Genomic DNA, 19,177 nt, shown 5'->3' with positions numbered 1-19,177 from the left:
GCCCACATAATGGTAAATTAACGATACCAAATTCTCAGGAGATATGTTGTTCTCTTTCTTTTACAAAGAGGCTAGGCCAATAGAAGCAAGGCTTTTTTTTTTTTCTCTTTTTGTCTCCTAGGTTTGGTAGGTATGACGAAGCTTGCCTTTCTGGTGCTTAGTATGGGTATTAAATAAGGGAACATGTGACTGCTTCTTGCAGAGATTTCCTTTTCTGGTATCTTGGCAGCCTAGATTACCTGAAAACTCTTCGTCTAAAAAATACCTAGAAATGCTGGCTAAAATATAACAAATGTGCTTTTAAGTGCGTGGCCGAGATAGTAAGGGACATCACCAGGGACCATGGTTAAGAAGTGTACTGAGAACCAGAGTGATAAGCATGAACTGACAATGGGACTGTCATGGATAAACCAAGAGTGTGGGTTTTAAGAGCCACAAGGCACAGACAAGGCCCTGGGCCCTTAGAGGCGAAAAGTGACCATGAGACCTCCCACATCTACCAAGGTCTATGAAGGGTTATACACAAGGTGAAATGCAGAGTGAAAAAAGACTATATATATATTTATAAAAATTTATTTTTAATATATATTTTACATGATATACAGGTGGAAGTATTTTGTGATATAGTACAGAGCACTCAATGGAATAAACAGTATTATTAGGGTCAATATTTAAGGTTCTATCAATTACCTGGATAATGAAGAAGGAAAAGGGGAATTTGAAGAAACTAGGGTAGAGGAACAGTTCCACAATATAACTTAAATTAAAATATACTACATTAGGCCAGGTGTGATGGCTCATGCCTATAATCCCAGCACTTTGGGAGGCCGAGGTAGGTAGATCAACTGAGGTCAGGAGTTCAAGACCAGCCTGGCCAACATGGCGAAACCCCATCTCTACTAAAAATACAAAAATCAGCTGGATGTGATGGTGCATGCCTGTATTCCCAGTTACTCGAGAAGCTGAGACAGGAGAATCGCTTGAACCCAGGAGATGGAGGTTGCAGTAAGCTGAGATCATGCCAATGCACTCCAGCCTGGGCAACAGAGTGAGACTCCGTCTCCAAATACATAAATAAATAAAATGAAATAAAATAAAATATACTACATTGAATCATAACCTTTTAATAATCTCCCTTATAATATTCAGTTACTTATTAATGAACATTCACTGAGAAGCCTGCTATGTGCCAAGTAATGTTCTGTGGATAGAAAGATGATTAGGACAAAGTTCTTGACTTAGAAGGCTCACTGTCTAGTGGGGGAAGGAGATTATTACTGAAGCACTTCAGTCATATTTAAAACAGATAATAATGTCTCTCTCTGTTATTTTTTGAGACAAGGTCATATTGCTCTGTCACCCAAGCTGGAAAGCAGTGGCTCACGATCACAGCTCACTGCATCCTCAACCTCCTGGGCTCAAAGTGATCCTACCACCTCGGTGCCCCCTATGATTCCCTAGTAGCTGATACTATAGACACACCACCAGCCTCAGCTAATGTTTTGTAGAGACAGGGTCTCACATGTTGCCCAGGCTTGTCTTGAACTCTTGTACTCAAGCAATCCTCCCACCTCAGCCTCCCAAAGTGTTGGGATTACAGGCATGAGCCACCATGCCCGACCAGGTAATATCATCTTAACTGATAATGAAATAATTTCTCTCTTTACTGGCAGAAAACAGTTGGTTATTGTTTTGTTTTACTTTTTAAGTCATTGGTTTCTTTTCAAATACCTGTAGGAATGAGGGAACTGTTTCCTTTTTTCTCATTTTTGAGCCAAAAGCTGCTGTCCTTTAGTCTTATGCTTCATAGGACACGGTCCTATTTTATTCAGATTAACAACTTCAGAATCAATTTTACATCTTTCTAGTATCTTCAGCCATAGCCAAATGAAATTTTAACATTTGCAAGTCCTGCTCCTGACATCGCCACCCAATGATATGACAGCTTGAAAATATTCTGCTGTAATGCTCCAGTGAGAGACTCCTGTTGTTTCTCCTTCTATTTCTATGAAGAAGTCCCTTGACGGGTCCCATGACAAATAAGTCAGCCCAGGTGACTTTTACTATTTACCCAGGGTTTATGGTACTGTTGCCCGTTTACTCTTGTGTTTGCAAAATTTCACAAGAGAAAAAGAAAACACAAAAGCTGAGTCAGTAAATGTCACCAGATCCATGTTGTATATTGGTGTTTTTAGGAAGCCCATAAGTTGTGATGTAATTGTAATGCAGAATTCATTAAATTATTCAGTAATTATTTATTGCTATTGTTATCCTCTCTGGCCCCAGGTCATTTCAGTCTCCTATTAAGTGATCTGAGACACAGTGTGGATCCAAATGATGTTCATACTAGGTTGTGCATTGTAGCCCTGCCTTAAGGTTCTCTGAGTATGTCTATGTATTTGTCCCCTTTGCTCCTGCTTTTATAGTGTACAAACCAGTAAATCAATATAAATTGAATAGCAGTTAGACTAGCAATTAGGAGCACACATTTTTCCTAGCCTAAACATGTTATTTCTATTTCCACAAACATTTACCAAACACCTACTATACCTTAGGCTGTGAATGGTGCTGGGAACACCTTGGTGAACAAAGCACAGGTGCAGCTCCCCAAGCATTCTTTCTATCAAGGGTCAAGGATGTGCTTTCTTTTGCCTTCTTTTCCAGAGAACCCTAGAAAGATTGAGAGAGAAAAAACCAGATAAGACCATGTAGCTCCTCCCCCATAAAAGTTGGAATGTTCTTACAGTGTTTTCCAGTGAAGTCTGAGGTAACACCCAAAACCTTGGGTGTAATCACAAATTCCTTTGAAAAAACTTTATGGCATAAGAGGGGCAGTGTTGAAGATTTTTCTCTGATAATCAGCTTTATTTTTCCTTTGCTCACTGTCATCCATTACCTTAATTGTTTAGCTCCTCTCTTTACTTGGCATTTACAGGACCTAAATACTTCAGGGTGGTCCTGACATTTTCATTAAAGTGTCACGAGCTAAGTTCTCCTTCTCTAGGCTGATGGTGTATTTTCAGGTGCACTAACAGAGCTCATTATTTCTCTACTCAGCAGCAGCATTAAGAATCAAGCTCTGTTTTCTAAAAGATGAATGGGCATGGGTGAGGGGTGAGGTTGGCTGGTGATTGAATGTGGAAAATCACGTACCTCTTTATAGCTTTATGGTAAATTTTGGTGTCTTCACAATTAGGTTGTTTCCAGAGTGCTGGGCAATTACTATTCAGGCTTTGTTACATTATTTGTTTTTGTTACCAGAGAGATGGTGTCCCAATTAGCGGTCAGGCTTGGATTCCTGAACACTGTGAATCACTGAGTACAGAATCAGCAGGGTTCTCGTGTTGCATCGCATTTTGTCTTGTTTGCTAGTGAAGTGGGTTCAGGAAGAACAAGCACAGCAGCCGGCTTTCTGGCTTGTAGCTACCCACTCATTTCCCCACTTCCTGATGTCTACACCGGTTATGCATAGAGTCTTAAGATTTTTGAATACTGCAGGATTATAGACCAAAAAAGGATCTCCAAAGATCCTCTTTTATTTATTTATTTGTTTGTTTGTTTATTTATTTATTTGTCTATCCTCTTTTAATCCTCTTGTTTCCAGAAAGGCCAACACCTGAACTTCTCTGAAACACCTTTATCTATTATACCTGACGTTTCGTTAATGTTTCTGTTAGGTTCTGTGGTAATAACTTTATATGGATAATTTTATTTAATTCTAGACAATCCTAAGAGGTAGATTGGTATCTTTATTTTATAGATTGGGAAACTGAGACTTAGGGAAGTTGAATGCTTTCCTAACGCCATCCATTTAGCAATTGGTGAACTTGGAATTAGTACCAAGTATTCTGACTCCAGACCCTATACTCTTAACTTCTAAGCCATTGCTTTCTTATTATTATCTCTAGATAAAAGAGTATCTGTTTATCACCTTGTTTAATCTTTCACTTTAATATCTTAAACGATCTTTATGAACATTAAATGTCAAACATCACCTTTAATATTTTTTTTCTCCTTGAGACTGTAAGTCCATGAAGACAGTCTGCTCTGTTTACCTTGTATGCTCAGGACTGAAGGTGCCATATAAAAGGTGCTGTGATAGGTATTGAAAAAATTCATGAACTCATTGGCATGTTTATATTTGTAGCAACATATTATAAACCTAATTAAAGATAGTCATTGATTATTTGGAAATGACAGGTGAGTGTTTTTATTTTTTTAAGAAAAATTTTATGTGAAAACAGTTTAATGAGCCCCCATGTACCTTCACTAAGCTTCAGCAATGATCAACATTCTGTCTTCCCAGTTTGCCCTTGGCTGGGCGTGATGGCTCATTCCTGTAATCCCAGCACTTTGGAAGGCCAAGGTGGGCAGATCACGAGGTCAGGAGTTCGAGAACAGCCTGGCCAACATAGTGAAACCCATCTCTACTAAAAATACAAAAATTAGCCGAGCGTGGTGGCATGTGCCTATAATCCCAGCTACTCGGCGGGCTGAGGCAGGAGAATTTCTTGAACCTGGGAGGTGGAGGTTGCAGTGAGCCAAGATCACGCCACTGCACTCCAGCCTGGGTGACAAAGCAAGACTCTTTCTTGGAAAAAAAACAAAAAACAACAACAAAAAGGGAGCTCTTAATAAATTGCATTGGAGCAGCAATGAAATCTCCCTGTTCCCTCCTACTTCACCCAAGGAACCTAAAAATATGGTTGCTTTTTGAAATTTAAACTAGGAAATGAATGTGTAATAGATCAGAACAGATATGAGCAGCTGTCTAGAGACAAAAGGGCTTCACAGGCCTGCAAGATTTGTAATGAAGATGCCAGCACATGTAAAGAAAGAATTTTCCACGCCAGGCACAGTGGCTCGCACCTATAATCCCAGCATTTGGGAGGCTGAGCTGGGAAGATCACTTGACCCCAGGAGTTCAAGATCAGCATGAACAACGTAGTGAGACCCTATTTCTACAAAAAATTTTAAAAAATTAGCCAGGTGTTGTGGCCCGTGCTTGTAGTCCCAGCTACTTTGGAGGCTGAAACAGGAAGATCACTTGAGCCCAGGAATTGGAGGCTGCAATGAGCTATGAGGGCACCAGTGTATTCCAGCTGCAGTCCGCCATTGGCAACAGAGTGAGACCCTAGCTCTTAAAAAAGAAAAAGAAAGAATGTTTCACTCATGAAGAGACATTGTTTGGCAGTGGCATCCCAGAAGGTGTAGTGTCTCAGAGGCAGACCTTGACATGCCCTTGAAGTGCTATCCTAAGCTCTCTGCTCCTTGCATCTAGTCAGCCTGATAGATCTTGATGGAGGGAATATTCATAGGGTTCATACAGTTACCTTCAGTTATTCTGACTATGTAAACTTGTTTTCCAAGATGGTGTGCTGGTAAACATAGACCTACAACCTTAATGATGGTTGATTTTCTCATTTTTCATTGTACAGCAATCACTTGATACTCTGGTTTCACGTATCAGTCTTGAGTGCTTTGTTAGCATAGATTATCATACTGGTGAAACAGGTTTGTTTTTTTTCCCTATCCAGAAATTTTAATATAATCATGTTTTTAAAATTGAATTATTTATCTCAGCATTTTGGGAGGCCGAGGAGTTCAAGACCAGCCTGGGCAGCATAGCAAAACCCTATCTCTACAAAAAAAATACAAAAATTAGCCTGGTGTGGTGGTGTGCATCTGTAGTCCCAGCTACTCGGGAGGCTAGGCTTGAGCCTAGGAGGTTGCAGACAGCTGAGACTGCACCACTGCACTCCAACCTGGGTAACATAGTGAGACCCTATTTCAAAAAATAAATAAATAAAATAAATTGAATTATTTTGTTCACTGATTTCCAAGAAATTATTTATTAATAGAAGTTAAATAATTCCATTAGTTTAAATGTATATCTTGCTTTTGTCAGTTAAAGGTTTTTAAAAAAACGAATCCAAAAATTTATAAAATAAAACCTTTATTCCTTAGATTGCCTTAAACTGCATAATAAATTTTTTTTCTGTGTGCTTGTTTATTTTATTTCATCATGCACTCAATTGATTTTACTTAAAATGTCTTAAGCAATGACCCAAATCTATCTTAAAAACCTAGCCTTTTTTGTCCCTGGTTTGTTACTCATCTTTTCTTAACACGTTCTATTTTCCCCTTCTGATTTTTCATTCTGTCCCAAATGATTCAAATTGTTTTACTGTTTTATCCTATTGGCATTTTCTTAGGCTCTCATTTGCTTTGAATTCTCTTTAGTAAGGTCTGAGCAATTGGCAAAAATTCTAGTTTGTCATCATTATCTTTTATCGCACAAGTCCATCTTGTGTTGATCTCTGCAGTAGTTTGCCTCTTGGTATCAAGATGTTGCAATCCCTAGATCCCATCTTTAAGATTCCTATTTGAAAAACCCAAGGTCCTTCACATGAAAATCCATCTGTGGAAAGCTCCATCTGTAATTTATTCCCTCTCGGCATAGCTCCTCAGTAATGTTTTTGAGCTCCTAGTGGGATATGAGAGGTCGTTAAAAATCATCATTTTTTCCTACTTTTGCAGAAAAAAAGATTGGTTTGCTTGAACTTGCTTGTTATTTTCTTTTTCTGCCTCATATGAACTCAGATAATAATGTTCTATGCCTGCTAGAGCTGTGAATGGTTATGAAAACAGACTTCTCTTTTTGCTGAAGTAAATATTTTGTGATTTCTGAAAGTATTCTGTATCACAGCATTTATATTTCTTTTATAAACACCTCTGGGGACTCTTTTTTTATTTTTCACCCTTAGCTTCTTGGAGCACAGTTCATCTCATTGTTTTATATAAAGTCCAAGCATAGAGTTATTCAGCCCAGTTGAGCAGATCCCATGTTACTTTGCTATTTGCCGTCACGTACAGCAATATGGTTTTTTTGTTGTTGTTACAGTTGAGTGGACATCTGTTCTGTTGTGTTTAAGATGATCTGTGAAGTGATTTTGGTCTCTTTGGGGTCCAGACACTGAATCAAGATCCATTAGTACCATTTCTATTTCTCATAATGCTTTAATGTTTCTTCTTCAAATATGTTCCTTGTACTTTCTCATCAGGCCAAGCTAATAATATTTTCCCCACTAAACTCTTAACTCTTCTAATTATCAGACTGAAGATAAATTTAATATTCGAAGCTTAGTTTTGACCTTTTCTAAAGAAGGACTATTCAGAATGTAAACAAACAATTTTAAAGAAAAGCTGTTGACCCTCCTCTTCTGGTTCAGCTTTACTCTAACTATTAACAGGGCCTTTACTGTATATTTTTTTAAATGGATGTCTGTTAAACAGAGTATGTAAGTAAACTGCGTTATAAATTGGCATATTCTGGTGTGACTTGGTATATACTGGTATGTAGCTTTGCTGCCACTAAATATTTGAAGTAGCTGGTGTCATTTGTTTTTTCCTACTTTATTTCTCTTTCTTTAGTGATCATGATAGGAAGAGAAGTGTATTTGCCTTATAATCAGTGCTATGATGAGAAATGTTTAACAACCAGATCTCTAGGGGAAAAGGCAGCCCTGATTTGTAGCATTTGCTGATCTCTGGGTATAAATACTCTCACCATGGATGATTTCAAGCTGCCAACATGACGTCATTGAATGCAGAGTTGGGAAGAGATGTGCAGTAGCACCCCATCATATAATATTTCCCCCATACAGATACACCTCAAGACCATGGGTAATATTAATAGCAAAACAGTGAAATCAACAGGAAGTAATGAGTTTTGAGTAGTCATTATTTTTGTTTTTAATATAACTTCTTTTTTTTCCTGAGGCCTTTGGACTTGAATCATAATTTCTTTAGTTGTAAGTTCATGTGATTTAATTTTTGGTAATGACAGAGTTTAACAACTGACTCACAAAATTCCTGAATGTTTATGAATCGGCTCTTGTGAGCTGGTACAAACTGGCTCCAGTAGACCATTGCTTATAAGGGAGGAAGAGAAGTAATAACAAGAAAAGCATCACTGTGAATCCCTCCATTTTTTCTCTAATGTTACAGCTGGAGATCCTGACTCTTCACCTTTAAAAAGTTTCTTCCACCTTTTGGAGACTGCTTATGAACCACTCAACACTTACCAAAGAAGGCACATAATCTCCCCTCCAGAATCACCAGGTCCTGCACAGTTTACTGTGAACTTCATGAAGGAGCTTATGAAAAAGCTTTGTATATTTCAGTAGCCAAAGGCTTTTTCTTCTTTTGTCTTTAGAGTGTATGAAATAGTGCCATGGCTTTTGTGGAATATCTCTTTTTCCCAGGGGCTGGCTAGGTCTTTGCTGATACCACCGTGTCAGTCCATCAGGCAGAACCTTAGTGCTACTTGATGGTAAGGAGAAGAAAATTGCGGCCGGGCGCAGTGGCTCATGCCTATAATCCCAGCACTTTGGGAGGCCGAGGGGGGTGGATCACCTGAGGTTGGGAGTTAGAGACCAGCCTGACCAACATGGAGAAACTTCATTGCTACTAAAAATACAAAATTAGCTGGGCGTGGTGGCAGGTGCCTGTAATTCCAGCTACTTGGGAGGCTGAGGCAGGAGAATCGCTTGAACCTGGGAGGCTGAGGTTGCGGTGAGCCGAGATTGCACCATTGCACTCCAGCCTGGGCAACAAGAGCAAAATTCCGTCTAAAAAAAAATAATAATAACTTCTTTGCAACAGCAGATGGCCTTATAGTTCTTATACTGTCTTGGTGAGCATCTTGGAAAATTACGAGAAGAATGTGAAAGATACATATTAAAATGCCTTCTGCTGCCTTACTAATTACATGATTAGAATTCCCTGTTTTACTTTTGTAGTCAAGTAATGGGTCTAAAAAAATGGACTTATTAGTGATACAAAATGCTGAAGCATGAATATTTTCTCCTAATCTCTGGAATACCATATTGGAAGTCTACTTTTAAAATGTCATCAATTTTAGTTACTCTGGTGATATGCTTTACGAGATGTGCTGTCAACTAGTATTAAGATCTCACAATATATAGGTTTTGAATACATTTTATTCTTTATGTACTGAGGGACTCATTTTAAGCCATACAGTTCCAAAGTTTTACATTTCACTTTCTTACTTCCAGTCCTGGCCTGGTGGTGACAGCAGAACATCAGGTAATCAGTGTTACCAGGCAAGCATAGCAAGATACATACACATGATCATTAAAATAAATACATCAAAATGAAGTATGTGAAACTGTTCCATTAACATAACTAACAGCTGAAATGTAACATAACAAATCAACACATGTGTTACAACATTTGGTATTATTTCTGACTTTGCCTTTTAAGGCTGCAGAGAAATTGTTCTTGTTTTTGTTGGAACGCAGATAAGTGTCAAGCTGTAGCTCATCAAATGGCCCCTACTTATGGAAAAGATACCTTCCCAAAGCCTGTGCTCACCTTTGGCACAGTGAGAATACTTTGCTGGGTGCTTCTACAGTATGCTAATTGGAATCTAATCCCATAGCTGTCATCATTTAGCCTTTGATACAAAGATAAATCCAAATAGTACAGACAGTTGTGGAAAATATTTCCATTTTTTTTTGCTTTTGACATTGTTAAAAACAAGAATAAGTTCAATAAACACACAATTTTCATTTCTCAGGTATGTTTATCTAGACCTTATCATTCAATAAGAAAACATTAATGTGGGAAAAGTAAGCCTGGCATGCGTTATGATACATTTGAAAGGAGATGGGGATTCACTTCTATCCAAGAATATGCTTATTAACACACAATTTCAAAATGATTTTGAAAACTATTAACAATTCAGTTCTTCCTTCTGTCTCATGGTATCCATCCCACATCTTTTTTCTTGCTAGTCTTGTTAACTCTTGAGTAATATTGACAGTTCAGTTAGGCTAGAAAATTAACTCCCAGAATTTCAAGTCTGTAAAAGATTTTTTAGGGGCAGGCATTACTTTTTTTTTTTTTTTTTTGATACAGATGCCAAGAAAGTGAGTCACAGGCACAGGTGTAGAGAGGTGCGGGGCAAGCAGCACATTGTGCATTTCCTGATTACATAACCTTTGAGTGTCTCCAGGAGAGATGAGGCTTAGAGCCATGTTGTGTGCAGTGCCAGGCAGTTTGATCACAGACAGGCAGTGCTTGTATCCCTTCTCAAAAACTTCCCTGCTGGGTTGTTAAAGCATCATAGGTTAATGTTTAAATTGGACTCATGTTGGCCACAGCTGTGTGTGAGTGAATCTCTGCTTGAATGTGAATCAGAGTAGCTGACTGGAATATGAAGGGAGCATTTTCTTCTCTAACATGAGCTACATTGTTATTTACTCTGTGGCTAGAAAGGAAGAACTGGGTGGCCAGTAAAAAAGCAAATGATTTGGATATTTAAACAATGTTTCTAACCCATAATGAGACTGTATTATTTATACATCATATAGTATAATCTTTACGTTTCATCTTAAAGTCAATTTATATCAACTTAAAATGATTTTATCATCTTTATAAAGATTTTAAGTGTGTTGTTTAGCTTTTTAAACTTTTGTTTTAAATATACAATTACAATATCTTGTATTTGCTATATATATATATATATATATATATATATATATATATACTCAGTTGTTAGTTATCCACTTGCAGATTGCCTTGGATTATTAGAAAGACATCTTCAGATTTTAGTACCATAATTCAGTTTAAATGTACTATAATTTTACTGTATGGGCTAATAAAGAATTGACAAACTGAATTCAGTTTTCTCATCCTTACTCCATTAACCACCTGTGTCCCTACCATCCTGGGGAGGTGAGGAACAACAGAGACAACTTCAATGAAAGACAACAAATGTGTGTAATGTAGGCTTGGGATGCGATGGATTGGATGATCTCACAAGCCCCTTTTTAATGCTTCCAGTTCTGTGATTTTTCAATAAAGGACTGGGCATGGTGGCTCATGCTTGTAATCCCAGTACTTTGGGAAGCCAAGAGGGAAGGATCACTTGAGCCTAGGAGTTTGAGACCAGCCTGGGCAACATAATGAGACCTCGTCTCTACAAAATATTTTTTAAAAATTAGTGGAGCATGGTGATGAAAGTTGACAAGAGGATTGCTTGAGCGCAGGAGGCAGAGGTTTCAGTGAGCCGAGATCACGCCACTGTCCTTCAGTGTGGGTGACAGAGCAAGCCCCTGTTTAAAAAAAAAAAAAAAAAAAAAAAAAAAGACTGGTAAGGAATCAGGGATGTAGGGAGAGTATATTATTATTATTATTATTATTATTATTATTATTTTAAATTATACTTTAAGTTTTAGGGTACATGTGCACAACATGCAGGTTAGTTACATATGTATACATGTGCCATGTTGGTGTGCTGAACCCAGTAACTCATCATTTAACATTAGGTATATTATTATTAATTTACTTATTTTTTTGAGACCAAGACTCGCTCTGTCGCCCAGGCTGGAATGCAGTGGCCCGATCTCGGCTCACTGCAAGCTCTGCCTCCCAGGTTCACGCCATTCTCCTACCTCAGCCTCCTGAGCAGCTGGGACTACAGGCGCCCGCCACCACGCCCGGCTAATTTTTTGTATTTTTAGTAGAGACAGGGTTTCACCGTGTTAGCCAGGATGGTCTCGATCTCCTGACCTCCTGATCCACCTGCCTCGGCCTCCCAAAGTGCTGGGATTACAGGTGTGAGCCACCACACCCAGCAGGAGAGTGTATTATTATTAAGGATTATGCTGCTTGTCAGATGGGGGTTGATATTCTTGAACAAAGAAAAATTGTTTGGGTGACAATAATTCAATAAACGTGGTGAAGAAGCAAAAGAAAAAAAGTGGAAGGGCAAATTAATACCTACATTTAGGTGCAATCATTTAGTTCATTTCTTTTTTCCTCCCCTCTCCTCTCTAGTTTATTTTTAACAGGGAAGTCTATGAAGCATCAACCTAAGTTCTAAATTGTATATTCTTGGTTTGAGATGTTGGCATTCGAGTATAGCTATTCAATTAATATGATTGAGAATTAGACAAATGTCTGTTTCTTATTACAGAACATCTTCTGCTTTTCTTTGCATTATTTTCAGCTTTAAATATGTGTCAAGTGTTTCTAGGAGTCTTGTTTTAGAGAAACTTCAGAATTTATCTAACTGATGACAATTAAATATAGAGGAACCATATAATTTGTCATCTAAACCCAGATGCTTTTGAGAATGAAACTACTAATAATTATGCCAAGACAGTAGGCTTAGACCAGAGTAGGGACACATGACTGTCCCAATTATATAGCTCCTAGAGACTGCAGACTCTGTAGCTAAATAATATGCATGAATCCCCATGGCTAGAGCAAAATATGAGTGTGAGGTCAGGAAGAAAGGTAGCAGACAGTAACCTGGGAAAGGTCTGGCCTTGCTTGGTCAGAAAACTGAGTTTTATGACGTTTCTTGAGATGGAAGTTATGCTACTTATTTCCTCCTGATATTTTTATATTTGTTTTTGTTAGTTTCTCCTTGTTTCATTGGAGAGATTAAATTCATAGGATTTGCATTTGAGAACAAAAAAGGGGAGTGCAGGGAAGAGTCAAAAATTATACTATGAATGGTATATTATTAATGAAAACTAGAGGCCAGGCATGGTGGCTCACGCTTGTAATCCCAGAACTTTGGGAGGCCAAGGCAGGCAGATTACTTGAGATCAGGAGTTCAAGACCAGCCTGGCTGACATGGTGAAACCCTGTCTCTACTAAAAATACAAAAATTAGCCTGGCGTGGTGGTGCGTGCCTGTGGTCCCAGCTACTCAGGAGGCTGATGCACAAGAATCGCTTGAACCTGGCAGGCAGAGGTTGCAGTGAGTTGAGATCATGCCACTGCACTCCAGCCTGGGTGACAGAGCGAGACTCCATCTCAAGAAGAAAGAAAGAAAAGAAAAGAAAAAAAAAAAGAAAGAAAAGAAAACTGGAAACACAGGAGGAAGGGAGAGGCTTTAGAAGTTAGGAAAGGATAATTTGCTATATTATTGAGTCATTGAGGGTCTGGAAGATATTCATGTAGCTATAACAAAGTAGGCTGCTAGAAGCAGAGGTTTTGAGTTCAGGGAAGAAATCAGGTCTAAAGCTATTAGTATTAATATATGGAGTTCTTCCACATTGATTGTTAAATTTTTGGGGCTAGATGAAGTCTTCCATTCATCCACTCATTCTAAATTTCACATTATGCCAGATGCTAGGGATACAGTAATAAACAAAGTATACCCAGTCTCTGTCTTTGTAGAATGTAGAGTCCAATGGGAAAAACGTAAAAGTACAGCGTCCATGGGAACACACAGGATGGATTCTTAAGCCAGACTTCAGGAGCCAAGGAAGCTGAATCTTTAGGATGAATAGAAGCCCAGTGAAAGTGGAAAAGAAGATGAGAGTAGAGAGCATAGAAGGGATAGAGTGCAGAGTACAAAAGTCCTGTGAGGGAGTGCTTGGCTCATGTGAGAAACTGTAGGGGCATGAACTGAGAAGGTGTAGTTGAGCATAGAACTTTAGTGAGTGTCGTCTTTTAAGGGAGGAATGGAGGAAAAGGAATCAGCAAAGAGCCTGAGAAGAAGCGGAAATTGGCATAGAATCAAGAGAAAGGGTTGGCGAAGTCAGAGGAAAGAGAGTCAAGGAGAGAGGAGATAATAAGCAGTATTAAAGCTGCATAAGGGATCAGGTTGAATGAAGATTAAGGAAGGAAGCTATTGAATTGGCGATTATGTGGTTTTTAGTGATCTTTGAGATCATTGTCATTGGCGTGGAAGCCAGACTTCCATAGATTGAGGAGTGATTATGGAGACTTGTAGAGAGAGGGAAGAGAGAAGTAGGGTAAGAAGTAGGGGGCAAAACAGAGTCAGGAAAAACATTTTAGAATGAGAGAGGCACTAGATTTCAACAACTTTGTAGCATAAAGAAGGAAATGGAATGAGTGGAGAGGTAGATTAAAGAAACAAGGCACTAAGAAAATAATTGGTGTTACAGGCTCTGGAGGAACATGGTCGAGCACACCTGAATGGCTTAGGATTGGAAGGATGTCTTTGAGACATCAGAGAAACAAAAAGATTTAGAAGAGAGCTCTTGAAAGCTGAGGGCATTTATACCAGTGGTTTTTCCCAGTTACGTGGAAGATAAAGTCTACTGAAAGTTAAGAAGTGTAAGAATACAGTTGGGAGCATTAAAGAGGATGGCAGTTTTAAAATGGGAAATGGCATTGATTAGAAATAAGCAAAAATGTAACAAACTTTTTGATTGCAGCTAAGTTTTTTTTCAAGTCTATTTATAATGGAGTCAGTCATTATGTTTTTATTAGGAACTTGAGGATAGAGTGGGGAGGAATTAGGGATGTTGGTAAGAGTATAGTTGAAATAATGGACAGTTCTCAGTCCCAATTGTCTAAGAAAGTAAGATAAAGCAGCTGGTGCATGATTTATTTAGAGGACAAGAATAACCTTCAGATTGTGCTGAAGGTGAAGAAAAGCTTGGTGAGGAGATAGAAATAGATGAAAAGTATGGTCAGAGAGAGGAAGTTGTTCTACTAATATGGTAAGTGGTAAAATAAAGAGAAACTTATTTTGAAGAAAATCATAAAGCAAAATTTAAGAAGGTAAAAAGCCCAAGGCAGTTGGATACAATCATATGCAGAAACTTAGCTTCAACAGAGCATCATGAAGTGTCCACCATAGTATAAATATAGTAGTAGACTATCTAAATCACACATAAATTATCTCATAGAACTGAGGGTAGCACTAAATCTTAAAGATAAAACAGAAAGAATAAAGGCAAGACTGAGAGTAAAAGAGAAGGGAAATAGATTTAGGCATCCACCAGAGGCTGACAATCCTAACAGCTGTCATTGTTAGCCACCATTTCAACTTCTTTCCTACTTTACCCTCTTCTCTGTTCTCATTTAAAAAAAGAAATCAGGCCAGGCGCGATGGCTTACGCCTGTAATCCAAGCACTTTGGGAGGCCGAGGCGGGCGGATCACGAGGTCAGGATTTTGAGACCATCCTGGCTAACATGGTGAAATCCCATCTCTACTAAAAATACAAAAAATTAGCTGGGCATGGTGGCGGGCACCTGTAGTCCCAGCTATCTGGGAGGCTGAGGCAGGAGAATGGCATGAACCCAAGAGGCGGAGCTTGCGGTGAGCCAAGATCACGCCACTGCACTCCGGCCTGGGCGATAAAGCGAGACTCCATCTCAAAAAAAAAAAAAAAAAAAAAAAAAAAATCAAAGACGTTATCCTGATTTCTATATGAGAACTTTTCTTTTACTAACCAGAATGCTCAACATATGAGAATCTGATATGTAGCACATCAGAACTTTTTAAACTGTAGTTTTGAATTGCAAAAGAAAAAAACTTATTTCAAAAATAGTATTTCTGCCCTAATTTAGCCTGACTACTGATTTTTAATGTAAGTAATTTAGGCTGTTAAATTTTCTTTTCTTTGAAGTAAATTTGGAATTATTGGAGCAAATCCTACATTTTTAAATGTTGTTAATTTGATAATTTTAATCTTTAGTTTCATAATTTACCTAAGGCATTATTTTAATTAGTGTACTTTCAAAAACTCTCTCTCTCTCTCTCTCTCTCTGTTTCTTTCTTTTCTTTCTCTCTCTCTCACTGTCTCTCCCTCTCTGTCTCTCTCCTCACTCTTGTCACCCAGTCTGGAGTACGGTGGCACCATCATATTTCACTGTAATCTCAAACTCCTGGCCTCAAGTGATTCTCCCACCTTGGCCTCCCAAAGTGCTGAGATTACAGGAATGAGCTACCACACCCTGCCAGCTTTAAATTCTTGACCTGTGAAATTTCCTTCAAATCACTGTTTTGCTTTAAGCCACTCATCTCTCATTTATATACTCAGCAAGTATCTATTGAATGCCTATTATATTCTGAACTTTAGTATTCCCTTTTAACTACTCTACATGCCCTCCCTTATCTTAATCACTGATTCTTTGATACTCTACCCTGCAAATTACTACCCTGATTTTGACCTCATTTGCTTTCCTACGTGTCATGGACCTCACAGTAGATCATTTCAATTGCACTTTAACCAGCACCTTTGATTGTTTTGTTGTTTTAATGTCTTTACATATACATATGTATATATATATTATATATATATTTTATATATGTATATATTATATATATTTTATATATATCTATATCTATAATTATAAATATAGAATTTATATATATCTATATCTATAATTATAAAATATCTATATTTTATATATATAAAAAATATATATATAAAACACCGTTTATTGCTGTCTCCTGTCTTTAAGCTAACTCTTCATTTGGCTTCTGCAGCATTACTCTGACTTGGTTTACCTCTTATCTCTCTGACTTCTATTTCTCAGGCTCTTTTACTATTTCTTCTGACTTTATTCATTATTATCATTTTATTTTGCAATAAGTACTTATTGATATTTACCCACATATTTGTACTTTCCATTGTTTTCTAGTCCATCCTGCTTTTGTCTAGAGCCTCCATCTAATATTTCATTTAGTACAGATCTGCTGGTGATGAAGTCTCTGTTTTTGTCTGTTGATTTATAACATCTTTATTTTGTTTTTATTTTGGAGGGGTGTTTTTGCTAGACATAGAATTATAGGTTGGCAGTTATTTTCTTTTGGCACATTAAAAACTCGAGGCTGGAGTCAATATCTAGTCCATTCCTGCTCTCAGGGTGTTTTGAGAGCTTAGGATGTTTACAGGGACTTCCCCACTGACAAGTCCTGAACTATAATCCTTGTCTCCTCATCATTGCAAGACTTCCAAGAACTCCATTTATAGGTAATTATAAGGATTTTGACTTTTATTGTGTGTGAGACGGGAAGCTGCTAGAGAGTTTGAGCAGGGGAGTGCTGCACAAAAGGATTTTTCTGTCTGCTGTGGTAAGAATAGACTGTAAGAAAGCAAAGAGGAGTCTGGGAAGACCAGTTAAGAGGCTACTGCAAAAAAGCAAGCAAGGGGTGAAGGTGGTGTATAATTTCTTGTCTAGCTATTGAAATAACTTCAAAACTGCCTCAAATATTGATCTTACTCAAATTATCATATCCAATGACATCACTCCTCAGTTAAAATCCTTCAACGATTCCCCAATTTATCATTAGGTAAAAATTCAAATTCCTTAACAAAGGATAAAAGATTATGTTCATGCTCTGGTCTCTGCCTCCCTTTAAAGTATCTTCTCTTATTCACCTCTTTCCTTTAGCCAGTGTTATCTACTTGAAGCCTAAAATCTCTCCAGAGGTTTTAAAGCTCCCGTAGGCCTCCACGCATTGACCTGTGTTTTGCTTCTGCTTGGGCCATCTTTCATCAACCCTCCTCTATTGTCTGATTATTGACTCCAACTTATCTTTAGAGATTCAGCTTAACAATTATCTTCTGGAGGCCAGGCATGGTGGCTTACACCTGTTAATTCCAGCACTTTGGGATGTCAAGGTGGGCAGATTGCTTGAGCCCAGGAGTTCGAGATTAGCCTGAGCAACATAGTAAGACCCCATCTCTTTAAAAAAAAAAAAAAAAGAGGCCGGGCGCGGTGGCTAACGCTTGTAATCCCAGCACTTTGGGAGGCCGAGGCGGGCGGATCACGAGGTCAGGAGATCGAGACCATGGTGAAACCCCATCTCTACTAAAAAATACAAAAAAAAAAAAAAAAATTAACCGGGCGTGGTGGTGGGCGCTTGTAGTCCCAGCTACTCGGAGAGGCTGAGGCAGGAGAATGGCGTGAACCCGGGAGGCGGAGCTTGCAGTGAGCCGAGATTGCGCCACTGCACTCCAGCCCGGGCGACAGAGCGAGACTCCATCTCAAAAAAAAAAAAAAAAGAATTATCTTCTCTGTGAAGAGTTTCTAGAATTTTTTCCTTCCCTAGTCCAATACATAAATGAGTATTTTCTAAGGATTTGGAAAATTTATTAAATGTTTGTAGCATCTACTGTCTGCCAAGAACAGTTCTAGGAATTGGAGATACACCAGTGAATCTACCAGCTACCAGCTACCTAAGTAGCTGGGACTACAGGCGCCTACCACCATGCCCAGCTAATTTTTGTATTTTTGGTAGAGATGGGGTTTCACCATGTTTGCCAGGATGGTCTCGATCTCTTGACCTTGTGATCTGCCCACCTCGGCCTCCCAAAGTGCTGGGATTACAGGTGTGAGCCACTGTGCCCGGCCTCATGTTGGTTTTAAACTCTAAATTAGTTTATCAAGCAGACAAGGTATGTGGGGTAGTGTAGACATCCGTGATGGAAGGAACAATATGTGCAATGGTATGAAATGGCAAAATAGCAAGACTTAGGGAAATTATAGAAACTTTGTATTTGAATGTAAAATTTGAAAGATGATTAATGGGAGATGAGCTTAAAAGAATCATTAAAGATCTTATTTATAGTACATACCTCTCTTATAGCACTTACCATACTGTATTATAAACATTGATATTCATCTCCATGTCACCACCAAATTGGCTTCTTCAGAATAGGCATTGACTCTTGTTCATTAATCTTTGCATACATAGCACCTAGCCAAGTGTCTAAGATGCAGTAGATGGAGTACTCAGTAAATGCTTATGTTGTTAACATGGACCCTTTAAGTCTTTTAAAAGATTATTTTAAATAAGACTATTACTTGCTGTTTGGTACAAATTTAGATCTGTATCTGTCTATTCTGAGTTGATCTAGATATTATCAGGTTCAAATTCTAAGTATGTGAAATAAAATTGAAATAAAGTATAAGTTAACTAGAGATTTTTAGTAAAACGATTTAAAATGTCAGGGCATGACATATCCAGTATGCAAACATTTTTTAAACAAAATGTTATTAAATTGCTTCTCAGGTATATGTAACTATTATTGAGAAACATGACAATTAGTAGAATGGAACAGATATTTGTGGCAGGTTTGCTGGAGGTTCTATGTATATATTTCCATTCACTCTTTTTTTTTTTTTCTTTCGAGATGGAGTCTCACTTTGTCACCCAGGCTGGAGTGCAGTGGCATGATCTTGATCTTGGCCCACCGCAATCTCTGCTGCCCGGGTTCAAGCAATTCCTTCTGCCTCAACCTCCTAAGTAGCTGTGATTACAGGTGTGCACCACCATGCCTGGCTAATTTTTGTATTTTTAGTAGAGACAGGGGTTCACCATATTGGCCAGGCTCGTCTTGAACTCCTGACCTCAAGTGATCCA

At 38.3% G+C, this 19,177-nt stretch overlaps 1 protein-coding gene across 2 annotated transcripts in view; it reads left to right on the top strand.

The window, feature by feature from the left end:
* The window catches only part of RGS22 (regulator of G protein signaling 22), a 159,126-nt gene that overhangs the window by 91,226 nt on the left and 48,723 nt on the right, over positions 1-19,177 (top strand). The gene's annotated exons all lie outside the window — the stretch shown is intronic.

Source organism: Nomascus leucogenys, chromosome 16 (assembly GCF_006542625.1).
Source record: "Nomascus leucogenys isolate Asia chromosome 16, Asia_NLE_v1, whole genome shotgun sequence".
NCBI lineage: Eukaryota > Metazoa > Chordata > Mammalia > Primates > Hylobatidae > Nomascus > Nomascus leucogenys.
The sequence above is the reverse complement of the archived record's forward strand: the minus strand, read 5'-3'. Positions and strand labels throughout refer to the sequence as shown.